A 17,621-nucleotide genomic window follows, 5' to 3' on the forward strand; every position below is an offset into this window, starting at 1 on the left:
AAAAGAGGAAGGGAAGGTTTGGTTGGTCTTTTGACTTTGCATTTTCTTTTCAGTCTGGGGGAACAAACCCAAATAAAACCTTTGGTTACACCAGTCTAATACATACCTGGTTTTATGGAGAGGAAGCATAGTTAGCTAAATATAGAATCCACAGTTCTCACACATACCAGAGCAGATTTTTTAGTGACTGCCTTAGCTAGTATAGGTTTGTAGGGTACCTTGTGTTATTTGCCACAATATGAAAGGTTGATTCTTAATGGCAGAGTTGTGATAAGTTCTCTACAATTATAACTTTTCAAGAGCTGACCAGAAATGTGCAGGGATTGTTTGTAGCTGACAGAATTGTATTGCCAAATTGCTGAAGGAGTATAATAGTGGAGTCAAGGCTACAATTTCAGGGCTGAAGCACCCTTCATCTCTGTTAATTGACATGTTGTGTTTCATGTACAACATTCAAGCAAATTACTCCTTGAAAATGGCTCAAGCCTCAAGATATTAAAAGAGAAGTACTAAAAGGATGGTTATTAGACATCACTCTTCCAATCAGTCAGATAACGGAGACAGTAACTTTTTTCAGGAATCAAGAATATAGATATAAAATTCTTTTCTGGGAAGAGAGCAGTAAGAGTTTGACCTTAGATTTATTCCAGGAAAAGAGATGCCATGACTCAGAAATCATGCAGAATGAATGAAATGATTCCAATGTATTGATTACTGTAATCTAACGTTTGCAGACGCTTTGGAAACTGTTGGGAATATCCCCGAAGAATCTTTTCACACATGTAAATGATAACTGGTCATATACAGTGCTGTTATTAGTTCTAGATTTTTCAAGCTTAGAAGATTGAAGCCCTTATTCACCTGTGTAACAGCTGAGAATCATGTGCTTTCCCTCCTCGGGGCCTCTATTTGATAAGGCGTTATTATCCATAGGACCCATATTGATATTAGGTACCTGTACATCATGTTGCACTTGGCCTGAGTAACACGTATTTAAACAAAATTGTGAGACATCCAAAAGGAACTACTGTCATTGTTGAATCTTCTGAGCCAGCTACTCTTCGGAATCAATCAAAATAAAATATTTTAAGGATTCACCACAACCCCTAGCCCTCGAGCCTACAATAGCTGAAAATGTCTTGTGTTTCCTCAGGGCTATGGCAAAGGGTATTGCCTAATTTCCTCAGTCATCAGTTGTGGGCGTATGCCAGGCTATAATCGCCATTCTGATGATTTATGACAATTCATTCTTTGCAAGGGAGCCAAAGAACTTTTTATTATCAGTAGTTAACTTATATAGATCTGATTCATCAAAGGTTACAGAGATACTCGTACTAGATCTTGGGGTAAACAGCTCATTGAATCTCCTTCATCTCTTGATGAATCTTTAAGGTACAATCCATAGACCTGTAAATGTTCCAGAGTTTGATTTCTCACAGGCAGAGGATTTTTATCTATAAAGAATCCTTACTGCATACATTAATTTTAGTCAGCAGGCTAAGTGACCTGAAGAGATTATTGGCCAAAGATATTATACTAGAGAATGGTAATCAGCGTATATTTTCCTTACTCAAGATAACATTATATAAAATTTTGATCCATGTTATAATTCAGAGTAGGATGGATGAGGATTAAATTCTTTTGTGTGTGATCAGTGAAAGATTTTAAGTATTTTAAGAGGACACCATTATGTAGACACGGTTATCAGAAAGTCTTTTTTTCTTTAAATTGAATATGGAATAATTTTCAAAATACCTATTTCTTATAAAAGAAAGCTCATAAATCCTGAAACTATTTAACTATTTGTCAGATCAGGATTTATTTTTATCAAGGCTAGCATTCATGAAGTAATTTTTTTTTTTTTGTCAGTTTGCTTCAGTAATAGTAGATGTTTTCTGTGTTTGCCATTGTCAGGTGTTGCAGATGCTGTTAATTTTTGCCTCGTATTTACTGAAGAAAATCCCATTTTGGTTCATAAGACATTTATAATAGGACCAGCACTTGTAGATAGATTACCAGCTCAACTCTCACAACCCTTCTCTTATTTCTTGAGGCACCTTCATGAATCCTCCAACATACATCTCTTGTGCTTTATATTGATGACTCGTATTAACATATGGTGACTTATTGACCTGGGGTCTCCCTTTAGATGAGGTTATTCCTTTAGCCTCAAGCTCTTTACTTGAATAAGATAACAGTGCTAACATGTCGGGCGGCAAGAACTGGTGTATATGTCAAATAGCATATGTAACGTAAATATGTTCTAATTTAAAAAAAAAAAAAAAATTCTTTTTTTTTTTGTACTGTAAAAGGACAATGCCTTGTTCATTCAGACTTGAATTGTATGTTTTGTACCACTAAGAATAGAAAACAAAATGGATTTGGTATAAATGTTTGTGCCTGATGAAATGTGTTCCATTTTGTAGGAGTTAGTATGTGCATCCTCATATAAAAGTGCCCAGAAGGAAGCTTGTAGTAATGAACTGGTGCTCGATGGCCTTAGTTTTAAAGCCCGGAAGGCTTTTATATGTGATCATGGTAAGATACTTTAAGAAGGATTTCATGGTTGCATTATACCTGTACAGTATATGTATGTATGTATATACGTATATTAGTATATATATATATATATATATATATATATATATATATATAAATAATATATATATATATATATATATATATATATATATATATATATATATATATATATATATATATATATATATATATGTGTATAAATATATTTTTCGGCTCAAGCCATGTCGTCCTGATGGAAGGTTCATCTTCCAAGGGATATTTGAACTACATTGATATTCCCGGAGAATTTACCTCTAGGTCTCCAGAATTGTAACTCCTGGCACGAATATACTTAAAATTTCTCTTGAGGATATAGCATAAATCAGGGGACGTATATCTCGATACGACACATAGCAATCTTCACCCCGAATAGCGTTTTCGCCTCAAGGGGGAAGAGGGACAAATTGAAAGGGGAGCCGTTATCAAGGTTATCCTTCCTTCCTTACTACTATTGAGTATCTAGATGGCGCCATATCCAAGATGGCGGCTATTCCTATTTTTGTAGCGAATTCGCACGGTGGTGTTCCCTGTTGATCTAACTTTTTTGATTGATTTTGTGAGGATTATTATGCAATCTCCAGCTTCTTTCGTCTCTGGAAAGTTGAGTATTGATTCTTTACAGTGTATAATTTTTAGCTCCTGCTTCACAGTGAAATTAGAGTAATTAATTGTGTTAGGAGCTAGGCCTGTCACCGGAAGCACCATGGGCGCTATCGTTCATTATGCATGTGTTATTTAGTTAGCACAACGAATCCCGGTTGTAATAGCATTAATAAATTATGAAAGCTATTTAGGCACAATTATACTAGTAAAGGTATTCATTTTATACATAATTTCCTCTTCCTTTTGTCGATCGTATACCTTAGAGTTTCGGCGATTTAGGTAACCGAGATTTCGCCTTGCCTAGGCTACCTAGCATTGGCGATGTAGTATACTTTCGGACATTATCCCCGGTTATCCTCGTGGATCGTTTATTGATTTAATGGGAAATAGTACATCTCCTAGAATTATATAACCCGATACTCGTCTCCTGTGGAGATTTAAGGGTAATCTCTCCTTCTCTCTGAGTGCCGCCATAGGCGGCAACCCTTTCTGGTCTTGCCATAGAGTAGTTCACTCCGGCTTGATCCGGCTTTGATTTTCGACAGAATCTCAGAGTATTCAGTCTTTCTGCCAGCGGCAGAGCTACAGAGTGAGTAGTCACTCCCCTGCCGGCTTAGCTGCCGGCATAGGAGGCTAAGCCTCCCTAGGCCGCACCTGAAGTGGTAGTATGATGCCGCCACCTTCTCCCCTGCGGCCTAGAAGACTAGTCCTGTGTTGGCAGACCCTAGGCTGAAGAATAGACATTCTTCTACCACCTAGGATGGCGCCGACACTGAAACGATGTTTCTCCGGCGTTGAGAGGTGGCGGCAATCCGCCGCCTCTTAGCACCATTTTGGCAGACCCTAGGCTGAAGAATAGATATTCTTCTGCCGCCTAGTATGGCGCCGATATCAAGACAGAGTTTCTTCCTTGTGCGGTAGCGGCGGCAATCTTGCTGCCTTATTCCACACTTTATACAGGACCCTTTTCCCTGTCCCCTCTGTCCTTAAGCGATGACTTAGACATCGCATTCCTTATGGCCGTCGTCCTGCAATCTCACCACTTACCGGTGGGTTGCCAGGCCGTCCGGGCTCCTACATAAGCAGCTGTTTAGCCACTCAGTCTTTCTCTTACGGACATAGGATCTGGGAAGGTTGTGCCGGCCGGGCTCCTACATAAGCAGCTGTTTAGCCACTCAGTCTTTCCCTTACGGACATAGGATCCGGGAAGGTTGTGCCGGCTATGGCAGCTGCCGGTGGGAGGCCCCTCTGCCGCTGAAGGTTCTTCAGTCCTCCCTTGGACTACCATCCACAGTCCTGTTGCCGGCAACGGTCTTGTGGCTGGATGGAAGCCTGAATGATGCATTTTCCCCTTCCATTTGAACCTTCCTTCTGGAGGAAGGCAGTAAGTTTATATAATTACATCCTTATTTAGTGTAATCATACATTGTAATAATGCTGTTCTTCACTCCATGCTTTCTCTTTCTCTATCAGCTAGTGCCGCCAGGTACTAACCCTGCCAGCCGGGCCGGCGCCGTAAGGTACTTACTCAGTCGGCGGCATGCCGAGTACAAACCTGCCGGCCGGACTCTGCTGCCAGGGACTAGCTCTGCCGGCAATATGCCGGCTGAATTACAGTATATGTTTTTACAGTAGCCAGTATATTTGCAGTAGAGTATATACTGCAGATAGAAAACTATTGTATATATTATACAGTAGTTATTTTCCAACATATCTTGTGTATCCTTGCCCAGTCTTTTGCTGAGACCACTCCCATATTGAAAGAATAGAATTCCTTAAATACTCTGATTAGAAATCAGTCTACAATTTACCGTACAATATTAAATATTTAGAAGGGTCAGTGGTAGTACACTTTCTATCCTAAAGGTTAGAACCCTTGTCTTTGAGCTTCCCTGATCAGGAAACTCTATAGTTTTAATATTGGAAGGGAAGGGCACAGCAATTGGCTGGGTGGGATACACAAGTATGTGTCTTTTCTAGTTTCTAGTCCAGTCGGCGACATGCCTGCTGGACCGTGCCGCCAGGTGCTTGCCATGCCAGCAACACACTGGCTGAACTACAGTATATGACTATACAGTAGCCAGTATATTTGCAATATAGTATATACTGCAAAGAGAAAACTATAGTATTACTATACAGTAGTTAATTTCTAACATATCTTGTGTTCCCTTGTACAGGCTTTTGCTGAGACCGAACCCATATTGAAAGAATAGAATTCCTTCAATACTCTGATTAGAAATCAGTTAATACTTACCCCACAATATTAAATAATTAGTAGGGTCAGTGGCAGCTTCTCTTTCGAGTTGCCCTGATAAAGGAAACTCTTTATCTTTAATATTGGGGGGGAGATTACAGCAATTGGCTGGGAGGGATACACAAGTATGTGTCTTTCCCTATTTCTTTCTAGCTTACTATTCTAAGCTATAATGATTAAAATATGAATAATTGCATATTTGTTTATCATGTGAGATAAACAATCGTATACTCATTTTGTTTTCCTTTCTTTACAGGAGGAACCCCAGATGACATCGCTGCAATCTTAGGAGTAAGTACTTCTATGGTCATACAGCATGCAGGTCTCATGCCCCCTGCACCATTATTACCGAATCCCTGCAATATTGGGACCCCCAAGTCTGCAATATCTGCCGGACCTTAGTGACCGAAGGTTTTGATGACCCCAAGTCAACGGAGTCTAGGGATGCGGCACGTAAAAAGCTACGCAAATGGGTAAGAGGGTTCCAGAAGAACTCTCCGGGACCATACCTACCTAACGATAGGATGCGCAGTTTACTATTGCCTAAAGCGGGTAGTGAAATGGTTGTGCCCAAAGCACGACTCGCACCTCCTTGCGTCCAGATTACCATCGAGACGGATGGCAGGGAGGCACCTCTGGGAGAAGATGACGATGTCCTGTCGGAATTTCTTCCGTCTGTGCCGGCCCGGAGTCGTTACCCTCAACGTCTTCACCTTCTACCCCTCCATTGCACAACACGAGCCAGGCGCGGGCCCATCTTACGGATTTAATGGAGAACATTCGCAAACGAGGCGAAGCAAGGGAAGCGAAATTCAAGAGAGAGCTCAGTGAAGCTCCACTTATCGCCTCCCGAGGGTCATTCAAGCAACCCAAAGACCAAGACCTCCCGACCTGCTCCAAAACCAATCCCTGGAGGTATGCGGAGCTTATGCCGATTTTGAACGGCAAACTCTACATCTCAGAGAAGATGGGAGCTGTCCCCTTAGACAGCCTGAGAAAGGCGGGTTATTCGGTATCGAAGGTATACGCCTTGAGCAAGAAACACCCTACCTTTCTTGCTCCTGCTTCAATAGCATTCCCCTTTACATGGAAGGCATTTAAATCTGTTGCCAAGGTAATGGAGGCAGGCAAACCATGCCCTGCACTTGAGGAGTGAAGGCCTCTGTCATTAACCTTGCCCATGCAGGAGAAGGAATGGAAGGAAGTCCACCTAACCTTCTCAGTAGGGAAACTGGACGTGGACATCGCTGGACGACAGTTTAGCGAGAATCTCCCTAAACTTTCTGAGTTTCTCTTGTGCAAGGAACAAGAGACGAAGGAGAGACTTGCGGCCTCTTTATCCCTACAAAACTGCATAGAGATGTGTGCAGGCCAACGAATTACCCCAAACATGCTCATGGTCATGGCCAAAATGCAACGAGGTAGTCAAAGAGGTAGTCGAGAAAGCCATCACGGAGAATAGGAACCTTCTCCAGAAATGGGGCATCTCTTCAAAGAGGAAGTCTTCCCCGGATGTGCGTCCCCAACCTAAAAGGAAGACGAAAAAGTCTATACTTTTTCCTCGGCCTGCTCAACAGCATCCCACAGTTTTATATGACCGTGGTGCCCTAGGTAGGCGGTCGAGGAGGTAAACCGTCCAATAAATCGAAGCAAGGAGACGCTTCCAGTAGGAGGGAGGCCCTAACATTTTCAGGATCGTTGGACCTTCGATCCTTGGGCCCAAGGCCTAATCAAGATTGGACTTGGATGGAAACTAGACGTGTCTCCACCATCATTTCCTCAACTCTTCCAACACTCCCACTCCGTATTAGAAGAGTATACCCTATAGCTCTTGAGCATACAGGTTATAAGGAAAGCAAAGTCCATCAAATTCTAAAGAAGGCTGTTTTGTGTTCCCAAGAAGGACTCAAAAAAACTCAGAGTCATTCTGGACTTGTCGCCACTTAACAAGTTCATAAGAAACCACAAGTTCAGGATGTTAATCCTTCTACAGATAAGGACCCTATCACAAAAAGGGGCATTCACAGTCTCGATAGACCTGACAAATGCCTATTGGCATTTTCTAGTCAGTCGCCCCCTCGCCTCTTACCTAGGATTCAAGTTACAGAAGATAAAGTATGTTTTAAGAGCCATTCTCTTCGGACTAAACATAGTCCCAAGTATCTTCAAGAAATTGGCAGACGCAGTCGTGCAACAACCACGCCTAGAAACTGGCTGGTGCGGGCAGCACCCGAAGCGGCTGGTCTGCAAGCATCCAAAGAAGTATCCCAGTTCCTGGAACATCTGGGATGTAAAATCAACTTCAAGAAGTCTCGACTCTCTTCAGCTCAAAGGTTTCAATGGCTGGAAAACCATTGGAACCTGAGGTCACATTGTCTCCTTCCTCTTAGAGGAAGAAGGAGATCGCAGGGTCAGTCAAGAGACTACTGTAATCCAACAGGATTTCATGACGCTAACAGGAAAGAGCACTGAACTCTCTCCAGTTCGCAACAGTGACAGACCCAGTGCTAAGATCACAGCTGAAAGATGCGTCAGGAGTCTGGAGAAGATACGCATCAAATGCTCGAAGAGATCTAAAATGACCGATATCGGCCTTACTTTGATCACTTCTCAACCCATGGTCGAAGGCCAAGAGCGTAACGAGGACCGTGCCCTTGCAACCACCTCTACCATCGATGATCATTTACGTCGATGCCTCGACCGACGGAAGAATGGGGATTTATTTCCCAGCAAAGGAAAGTCCAAAGGACTTGGTCATCTCTGTTCAAGGCCCTTCTCATCAACATTTTGGAAGCCATGGCAGTCCTTTTGACGTTGGGAAAACTCTCCCCACGCAGATCAGCCCTCATCAGGCTGATCTTGGACAGTGAAGTGATAGTGAGATGTCTGAACCGACAAGGCTCGAGATCATCCCATATAATCCATGTGACATTAGCCATCCCTTGCGTAAGGAGATGGCACCGATCAGCAGTTCACTTATTAATGATCTGCAATGTGACAGCGGATGCTCTACTCAGGCTCAAGCCGATAGAGTCAGAATGGTTCACAGACGCAGACTCATACTCTTCCATCTTGGAACAAGTCCTGGAACTGCAGAACGATCTTTTGGTGATGAGCGTCATCAAGAAACTACCTCGATATGTAGCCCCGTACGAGGGCCCTCTAGAGGAGATAACGGACGCCAAGTCCCTAGTTTGGAACGGATGGACCTGGAATTTCCTGTTCCTTCCATCCAAGCTCCTTCTGAAGGTCCTCAACATGCTGAGATCCTTCCAAGGAACGGCAGCTCTAGAGGCTCCCCTATAGCCCAAGAGCAACTGGTTCCCTCTTGTGAGGGAAATGAGGCTGAGGCTAGCCCTTGTACCGAACCCAGCACTAACTCAACGGGTTCAGAAGTTAACTGTCTTCGCTTCATCACAGAGAACCCAAAACCTTCATCTCATGATTTTCTCACCTTAGCGGTTAAGAAAAGATTTGGGATCTCAAATGGCAGTATAGACTTCTGAGAAGAATATAAGTCTAAGTCAACTAGAAGACAATATGAATCGTCTTGGTAAAAGTGGGGTGCTTTCGTTAAAGCAAAAGGACCAAAAGAAATCTCCATAGACTTTTGTCTGTCCTTCTTTATCCACCTTCATAATCAAGGTCCGGCAGCTAACACGATAACTACGTGTAAGTCAGCCTTGACTTGACCTCTTCTATATGCCTTTCAAGTGGATTTGACGAACGAAATCTTTAACAAGATCCCGAAGGCATGCGCTAGACTTAGGCCTGCAGCTCCTCCGAAGCCCATTTCATGGTCTTTGGACAAGGTCCTACATTATGCTTTATCTGTGAACAATGAAGATTGTTCTCTCAAGGATCCAACCCAGAAGGTTATTTTCCTGTTCGCTATAGCCTCAGGGGCTAGAGTTAGTGAAATAGTAACCCTATCAAGAAATGAGGGACACATTCAGTTCACAGAAGTGGGAGAACTGAATCTTCTTCCTGATCCAGCTTTTCTCGCCAAGAACGAGCTACTCACTAAAAGATGGGGTCCCTGGAGAATCTGCCCTCTGAAGGAAGATTCCTCTCTATCTAGTAGAGTGTCTAAAGGTCTATCTTTGTAGAACTTCAGACTTCAGGGGAGGACAGCTCTTCAAAGGAGAAACCTCAGAATCAAACTTATCCCTAAAACAACTGAGGGCGAAGCTCACTTACTTTATTCACAGAGCAGATCCTGACAGTACACCCGCAGGTCATGATCCGAGGAAAATTGCTTTATCACTAAACTTTTTTCAGTATATGGACTTTGAGCATCTTTGCTCATATACTGGATGGAAATCACCCAGAGTTTTCTACAAACACTACGCTAAGCAAGTCCATGAACTGAAGCATTATGTGGTGGCGGCAGGTAGTGTATTAAAACCTGTCATCGAGTGCTGTGATGAACAGTTAATTGATTGGGACTATCAATTAGGGTGAAAAGGTGTTGACACTTCCCGTGCGATACCTTTTAAGTGAGTGTCACCATGGTGACACTAAGAATGTTCAAAGTCCCAGGTGTGGAATTATACAGATAACACTTGTGCCGTATGTACACAGTACACAGTGTTGATTGTATACAACATTTACAGAATTTATATTTGAAAAATTTATCAAAATTTTAGTTTTAAAGTGGCATCCATTATTTCTTCTCTTTCAGGGAGGGAAAATATTTTCTGCATACGTTGCACGCATAATTCCTTTTTTAGCACGTTACATTTGTTACACTCGTTTTCCCTTCAGTCATTTATTCGAAATAAATGTCTATTAGGATGTAATTGCGTCCTATTTTGCCCTACAATTTGCACATTAAATATGCCAGAGTTCTCTTATTTATTTATTTAAGTAAACCTCATATCATTGTATGCTTACAAACAATGGTTATAGTTGACACTTATATTGTTCCGACAATATATACAAACTGTGAGACCGTTTGTATATCTAGTGGATACTTATGTTTGTTCATACAATATATGCTAACCTTAAGGCCCCTTTTCTACTGTCTAGTATGACTCTTCCCTGCAGGGGGTAGGAAGCACTAACTTTGTCTGTGATTAGTGGTAATGACGGATAACGGTAACGTCATTTGTCTCAATGGTCCAGTTGAGAATAGAAAAATTGTCCCAAGGTTAAGGCACCTATGAAAATCCACAGATACAGTACTTTCTAGTAATTCTCTGGTAAACTTCCATCAGGACGACATGGCTTGAGCCCAAAAAACGGATTTTGAGCGAAGCGAAAAATCTATTTTTTGGTGAGATAGCTCTGTCGTCCTGATGAACCCGCCCTCTTTTTCTATAGAAAAGGCCTTGGCAGGATCCCTCCCGAAACTACTATATCTGTAGCACCATGCTCAATACTACTAGGAATAGCTGCCATCTTGGATATGGCGCCATCCAGATACTCAATAGTAGTATGAGAGGAAGGGTAACCTTGATAACGGCTCCCCTTCTAATTTGCCACTCTTCCCCCTCGAGGCAAAAACGCTATTCTGGGTGAAGATTGATATGTGTCGTATCAAGATATACGTCCCCTGATTTATGCGATATCCTTAAGAGAAATTTCAAGGATATTCGTGCCAGGAGTTAGAATTCTGGAGACCTAAAGGTAAATTCTCTGGGAATATTACTGTAGTTCAAATATCCCTTGGAAGCTACCTATAGGAACCTTCCATCAGGACGACATGGCTATTTCACCCAAAAGTAGATTTTTCGCTTCGCTCAAAATCCGTATATATATATATATATATATATATATATATATATATATATATATATATATATATATATATATATATATATATGCACACATGTATATAGTAAGTAAAATTCTCAAAATTGTGATAGTGTTTGAATATCTTATAAAAGTCTAGAGATGGTGTGTGTAACTGCATAGAAATAGGTTAGCTGGTAAACTATGAGTAGAGCATTAGACAATTTAGACTTATAAATTTCTAGTTAATATTGAATGATTATTTGCATATGAAACATATTAAGACACATTTGCTTATAATATTTTCAATAGAGTACACGTGAGAGGTGTTAATGAAAATCCAGCTTATTTATAAGTATACTACATACTCAAATCTTTGTACTTACCATTTCTCATTACTGGGATTGTTTTTTTTTTTCATAAAAAAAACTTAAAACATCTCGACTATAACAATTGATGACTTCACCTTTTCTAAAAACTTGAGGCTATAGTATAATTTGCTCCCTCTTCCTCATATGCCAGAGAATAAATTCAATGGACTGTAATTTGCATAATCAGCAAATAATCAGATGAAGTTAGGAACCTGTGAAGACCTTATAACATGATTGTCAGACATTCAAGTTCGCATTTTGGTTCCAAGAATTCACTCATCTTTGTATGGTGAATGACCTAAAACTCTGTGACCAGAGAATTTCATTGTCACAAATTAAAAAAAAAAATATTGATTTATTGAATTAAATTTATTCTGTTTAGGTAACTATGAACAGATGAAATAACTGCTGTATGCTGTGCTGATTCCTGGTGGTCTAGTATGGAAAAAGATATACGAGATTTAGCATTTGATTTGCTTTTATAAAAATTTGTTCGTTGATAATACTTGTAATTCTCTTGTCAGGGATCTCAAACTTGCTAAAAGGTGCCGATTAGAAGATTGTGCTTTTGTTATATATAAACAATAAAGACATTTCCGACTGAAAATTATATATATATATATATATATATATATATATATATATATATATATATATATATATATATATATATATATGTGTGTGTGTGTGTGTGTGTGTACAATATAAAACATTTTAGATACTGGGGGACTTCTATAAGTGTCATTATGATGTAAGCTTCACTTAAATCATCCAAGCAACTCATTTAAAACAGAAAACCATCACCTATACATATGTTCCTATGTAAGTGCTTGAAGTTATTACAAATCTAAGGAAAACACAGGGCGTAAAGGGGTCATTACGAGTGCAACGCCATAAGAGATGTCCGATGATTTATTGTGAACGAATAGTGGTGCTAAATGTGTTTTGATGTTTAGGGAATCATTTTACATCAGCTGAGCATCTAGTTACTCTTAAGGATAAACACTAGCCAAACCATTTAAAATTGAAATGTGTTTTTCAGGTTATCTATTACAAACATTTGAAGGGATCTATTTTACTAATAGGTTAAGTAGACGTTGTCATGTATGTCTATTGTGCAATGGCATATTAAGGATGGTCATCTTAACAGTTTTATAAGTATGTTATGGAAGTTCCAGCCACTCAATTTAATTAGCGCAAAGGAATCATGTTAACTTACTCTTACCTGCATCAAAGTCTGTTATTCTGTCCTATCAGGAAATTAGAGTTAGGTGAATGTTTAGGTGATATGTGTATTATTTGCTAATTTTAATGGAAGTGTACTAAGAATTGAGTAGTTTTGAGTAAAACGTTATTTTCATATCTTTACATTACACAATTCAGTCTTTGATAAAAGACACTGAATTTAAAGAAAATAAATGTTCCTTCATTGCAATCTGATATAACAGGATTCAAATCATCGTCTAGATTTCAGGAGTCTATAGAAAGTTTTTTCTTTTAAAAAGATGAAATCGTATTGTTCTAAAAAGAATTTTAGATTTTCGAACACTTTCAGTAAAGTATTTTATGGGATGAAATTATTATATAATAAGTAGAATAGATAACTGTGAAAAGGTCAAATAATTGTAAAAAGATTATTTGATGTAAATTTGATATAATGGGTATTAGGAAAATCTTAATATTAAGGTAATCTGCAAGAACTATTTACAGACTTTGCACACACTGACTAAATTTCTTATCCAAATAAATGTATAGATATATTCCTGTAATGTTGAGGCTCTAATTATTCTAGGTTTTATTTTTTGGCAAAGGTTGAGGTAAACAAAAGAGAAAGAATTATATCCAGGCTCAGTTTTGGGCATCAACCTCTTCAGATGTCGTGTCCACATTATGATTATGGAAGATGTTGCCTTCAAACTGTTGTTATTCGGAGAACGCTTTTAAGAGCATCTTCTCTGTTAGCTGCTATTAATCGTTTTCTAAGCTGATCTTATATAGAGATGTTTACTTTCATAGAAATAAAATGTTGCCTTATAATGTATCAAATAGGAGATTGATAGCATTAGGCCTGCATATGTCTGTATTACGTAAATCTAATTGTCGATTGTGATAATGATATTTGTGTTTTTTTTCTATCATTAATTGTAGATTGATATTAATTTGCATTCATGTTTACGGAGGTAAAAAAAAATTACAGTTACTGTTACTGTTCTTTCCTCTGCCACGTCCTTAGAGATGTTATTATATCATTCAAATATTGGTCTCAAGGCCATTTTATACTAAAAAGTGATAAAGTTATTTAGTATATATATCAGAAAATAGCGTAATCCAGTAAGATAAAAAAAGCTATACCTTTGCTCCCATCTGAAATCAGAATAATCAATATACTGTGATTACTTGTAATTTAACACATGACCCAAAATACTAGCAAATATATACTTATTTGGAGGAAAGAGTTATCTCAAAATCAAATAAATTAACCCTGGCTGAAATTTTTTCAAACTAATACTTCAGAGCAATTCATCAATAAATTTTGAAGTTCTTCCATTAGAATAAATAGCGGAACTAAAGACGAAAAATAAAAACCGTTTGTTTCAAAATTAAAGTAAAACGCGCATGCCCCATAGTTTTATCTCCTTAAAAGGAATACATTGAACCATATACGTGTTATGGATCCCGGATTCAAATCGCGAACTCTAGCCGTATATAATTCATCATAAAATCTACACCCTTACCCTTTTCTTGTGCAACATGAAATCCTGTAGTCTAATATTTTACTTGTCTTTCAATGATAGAATTCGTGGCAACAACATTTCCATTTCAACCTGCTTGCAAATTCATCTCAACCCGCCCTGTCACATAATTTGATCGAAATCCAGCCATAAATTCTTTTTTAGATTTCTTATAAACAAGCATCTAGACAAATATTCAAACATGAAAATAAACGGGTGAATATGCGACCTTCATTGGTGCAGGTAAGTGTATATATAATCATTAGTGTAACAACCTTCATACAGTATTTACCTTTATCAATAAATTTTTGAGGGTCCATCCTTTTTAACTTTAGCAACAACTGTTCACCCAAATGTTATAAATTGATACAAATGACCCAGCCGGGTAAAACATGTTCAAACTACATGTGTCTTGTAGGGTATGACTGTATATATACATTTATATAAGTGAAATGATCTTAGTTGGGGATCTGTGAAATTAAACATCTAGAAATAAATACCTTTCTGCTCTTAAATAATGTTTGACAAAAGAATTCACGCATTAGTTGCTTTTGTTGTTTGTAGAAGGTTTTCAAAGCTTAATAAATGAACAATCGGTTATTTTTTATTATCTGTGAATGAATTCTTAGATTTACTTCATCTCTGAAGTGGTGTGCAGAAGTAACTTCGTCCCGTGGGACATATTTTCATAAGAAGCTGAAATGATTATTTTTTCAGATCACAGAAAGCATAGAAGTATAATCATAAAGCAATGTAGACGTGATTGTTATCAACGTGATACCTTTGTTCTTTAGGCTAATTAGTAAATTAGGTGTTTTTGAAAGTATTCTTATTATTAAGTACTTAGGTCTAAGGTCAACACTACAACCGATATTGCTTCTGTGATTAATATGTTTAAGTGGACAAGAAATTAAAAGTGTTTGTTTGTGGTACATTTACTCTTCCTTATACACAAACAGACACAAGCCAGACGTAATGAATCTTACTATTGCATAATTTATAGGAAATGAAATAAAGTCTAAATAGTTTGTTAATGAGGTCCACATTTCGCCACGTCCATTGTGCTCTTTCAGCTATTATAATTTTTCAGTGTGAGAAATAAAACTGGATTTGAAAATTTTTATTCTAGATTTTTATTTATCCTTCTGTAGATAAGAAGCATAACACTTGAAATCTGAACACGGGCTCTTTGCTATATCCTTGTAGCTGGGATATTCTTAAACATTAAAACTATATGCATAAACACATAATTTAGTGAAAGCAAGGAAAGAACTAGAATTGAATTTTGCATTATGTATTTCCCTCTCCATATACTAACTTTTGGAAATCACAGGTCATTGGGCAAGTGACCTAATAATAACTAGTTAATGTTGAAGGAAGTATAAAACTGGATGAGCTCTGCAGTGGAGATCGCAAAAGTCCGGGAATATTGAAGCAGGAAGATATTTTCAAGGAATGGAAATATGAGAGAAGGATTTTTAAAAGGAATATTTTACTCATTGCTGATTTCCACAGAGTAAAAGGACGAGGATTATAAATATGAGGAGGGACTCTCTTTGGCTTGATGTTTTTAAGATATATTTTGTTCATTACTTCTTATATTGTTTATTTATTTCCTTATATACTTTCCTCACTGGGCTATTTTTCCCCTGTTGGAGCCCTTGGACTTACATCATCTTGGGATAAGTATCTCGTAATACCCATTGCCATGGATTCCCTGTTGAAAGGGAAAAAAATTAAATACAAAAAATATATCAGCAAAATTAATAGGGCAAAGATGATCTAAAAAATGAAGTACCCAAAAATATATCGGCAAAATTAATAGGGCAAAGATGATCTAAAAAATGAAGTACCCAAAAATATGTCGGCAAAATTAAGAGGGGAAAGATGATAAAAAAAATGAAGTACCCAAAAATATACCGGCAAAATTAATAGGGCAAAGATGATCTTAAAAATGAAGTACCCAAAAATATGTCGGCAAAATTAAGAGGGGAAAGATGATCTAAAAAATGAAGTATCAGAAAATATGTCGGCAAAATTAAGAGGGGAAAGATGATCTAAAAAATGAAGTACCCAAAAATATATCGGCAAAATTAATAGGGCAAAGATGATCTAAAAAATGAAGTACCCAAAAATATGTCGGCAAAATTAAGAGGGGAAAGATGATCTAAAAAATGAAGTACCCAAAAATATGTCGGCAAAATTAAGAGGGGAAAGATGATCTAAAAAATGAAGTACCCAAAAATATATCGGCAAAATTAATAGGGCAAAGATGATCTAAAAAATGAAGTACCTAAAAATATATCGGCAAAATTAAGAGGGGAAAGATGATCTAAAAAATAAAGTACCCAAAAATATGTCGGCAAAATTAAGAGGGGAAAGATGATCTAAAGAACGAAGTACCCAAAAATATGTCGGCAAAATTAAGAGGGGAAAGATGATCTAAAAAACGAAGTACCTAAAAATATGTCGGCAAAGTAAGAGGGGAAAGATGATCTAAAAATTGAAGTACCTAAAAATATGTCGGCGAAATTAAGAGGGGAAAGATAATCTAAATAATGAAGTACCTAAAAATATGTCGGCAAAATTAAGAAGGGAAAGATGATTTAAAAAATTAAGTACCTAAAAATATGTCGGCAAAGTATGAGGGGAAAGATGATCTAAAAATTGAAGTACCTAAAAATATGTCAGCGAAATTAAGAGGGGAAAGATGATCTAAAAAATGAAGTACCCAAAAATATGTCTGCAAAATTAAGAGGGGAAAGATGATCTTAAAAATGAAATACCCAAAAATATGTCTGCAAAATTAAGAGTGGAAAGATCTAAAAAATGAAGTACCTAAAAATATATCGGCAAAATTAAGAGGGGAAAGATGATCTAAAAAATAAAGTACCCAAAAATATGTCGGCAAAATTAAGAGGGGAAAGATGATCTAAAAAAAATAAAAGAATAAACACCCAGAATGTGTCTGCAAAACTAAGAGGGTAAAGATGATGTTAGAAAAATGAAATATTAAAAAATATGTGGGCAAAATTTATAAGGGAAAAAGTATTTAAAAACTGAGTGCCCAAAATTATCTCAGCAAAATAGAAAGGGGAAAGATAATCTAAAAATTACAAAAGAAATACCCGGAATATGTCTGCAAAATTAAGAGGGGAAAGATTATAAAATTAAATACCCAAAAATATGTCAGCAAAATTAAGAGGGGAAAGATCTAAAAAAAAAAAATATAAAAAAAGAAACACCCAGAATGTGTCTGCAAAATTAAGAGGGGAAAGATGATGTTAAAAAGGAAATATCCGAAAATATGTTGGCAATATTAATGGGGGAAAGATGATCTAAAAA

This window comes from Palaemon carinicauda, chromosome 16 (genome assembly GCF_036898095.1).
Source record: "Palaemon carinicauda isolate YSFRI2023 chromosome 16, ASM3689809v2, whole genome shotgun sequence".
NCBI lineage: Eukaryota > Metazoa > Arthropoda > Malacostraca > Decapoda > Palaemonidae > Palaemon > Palaemon carinicauda.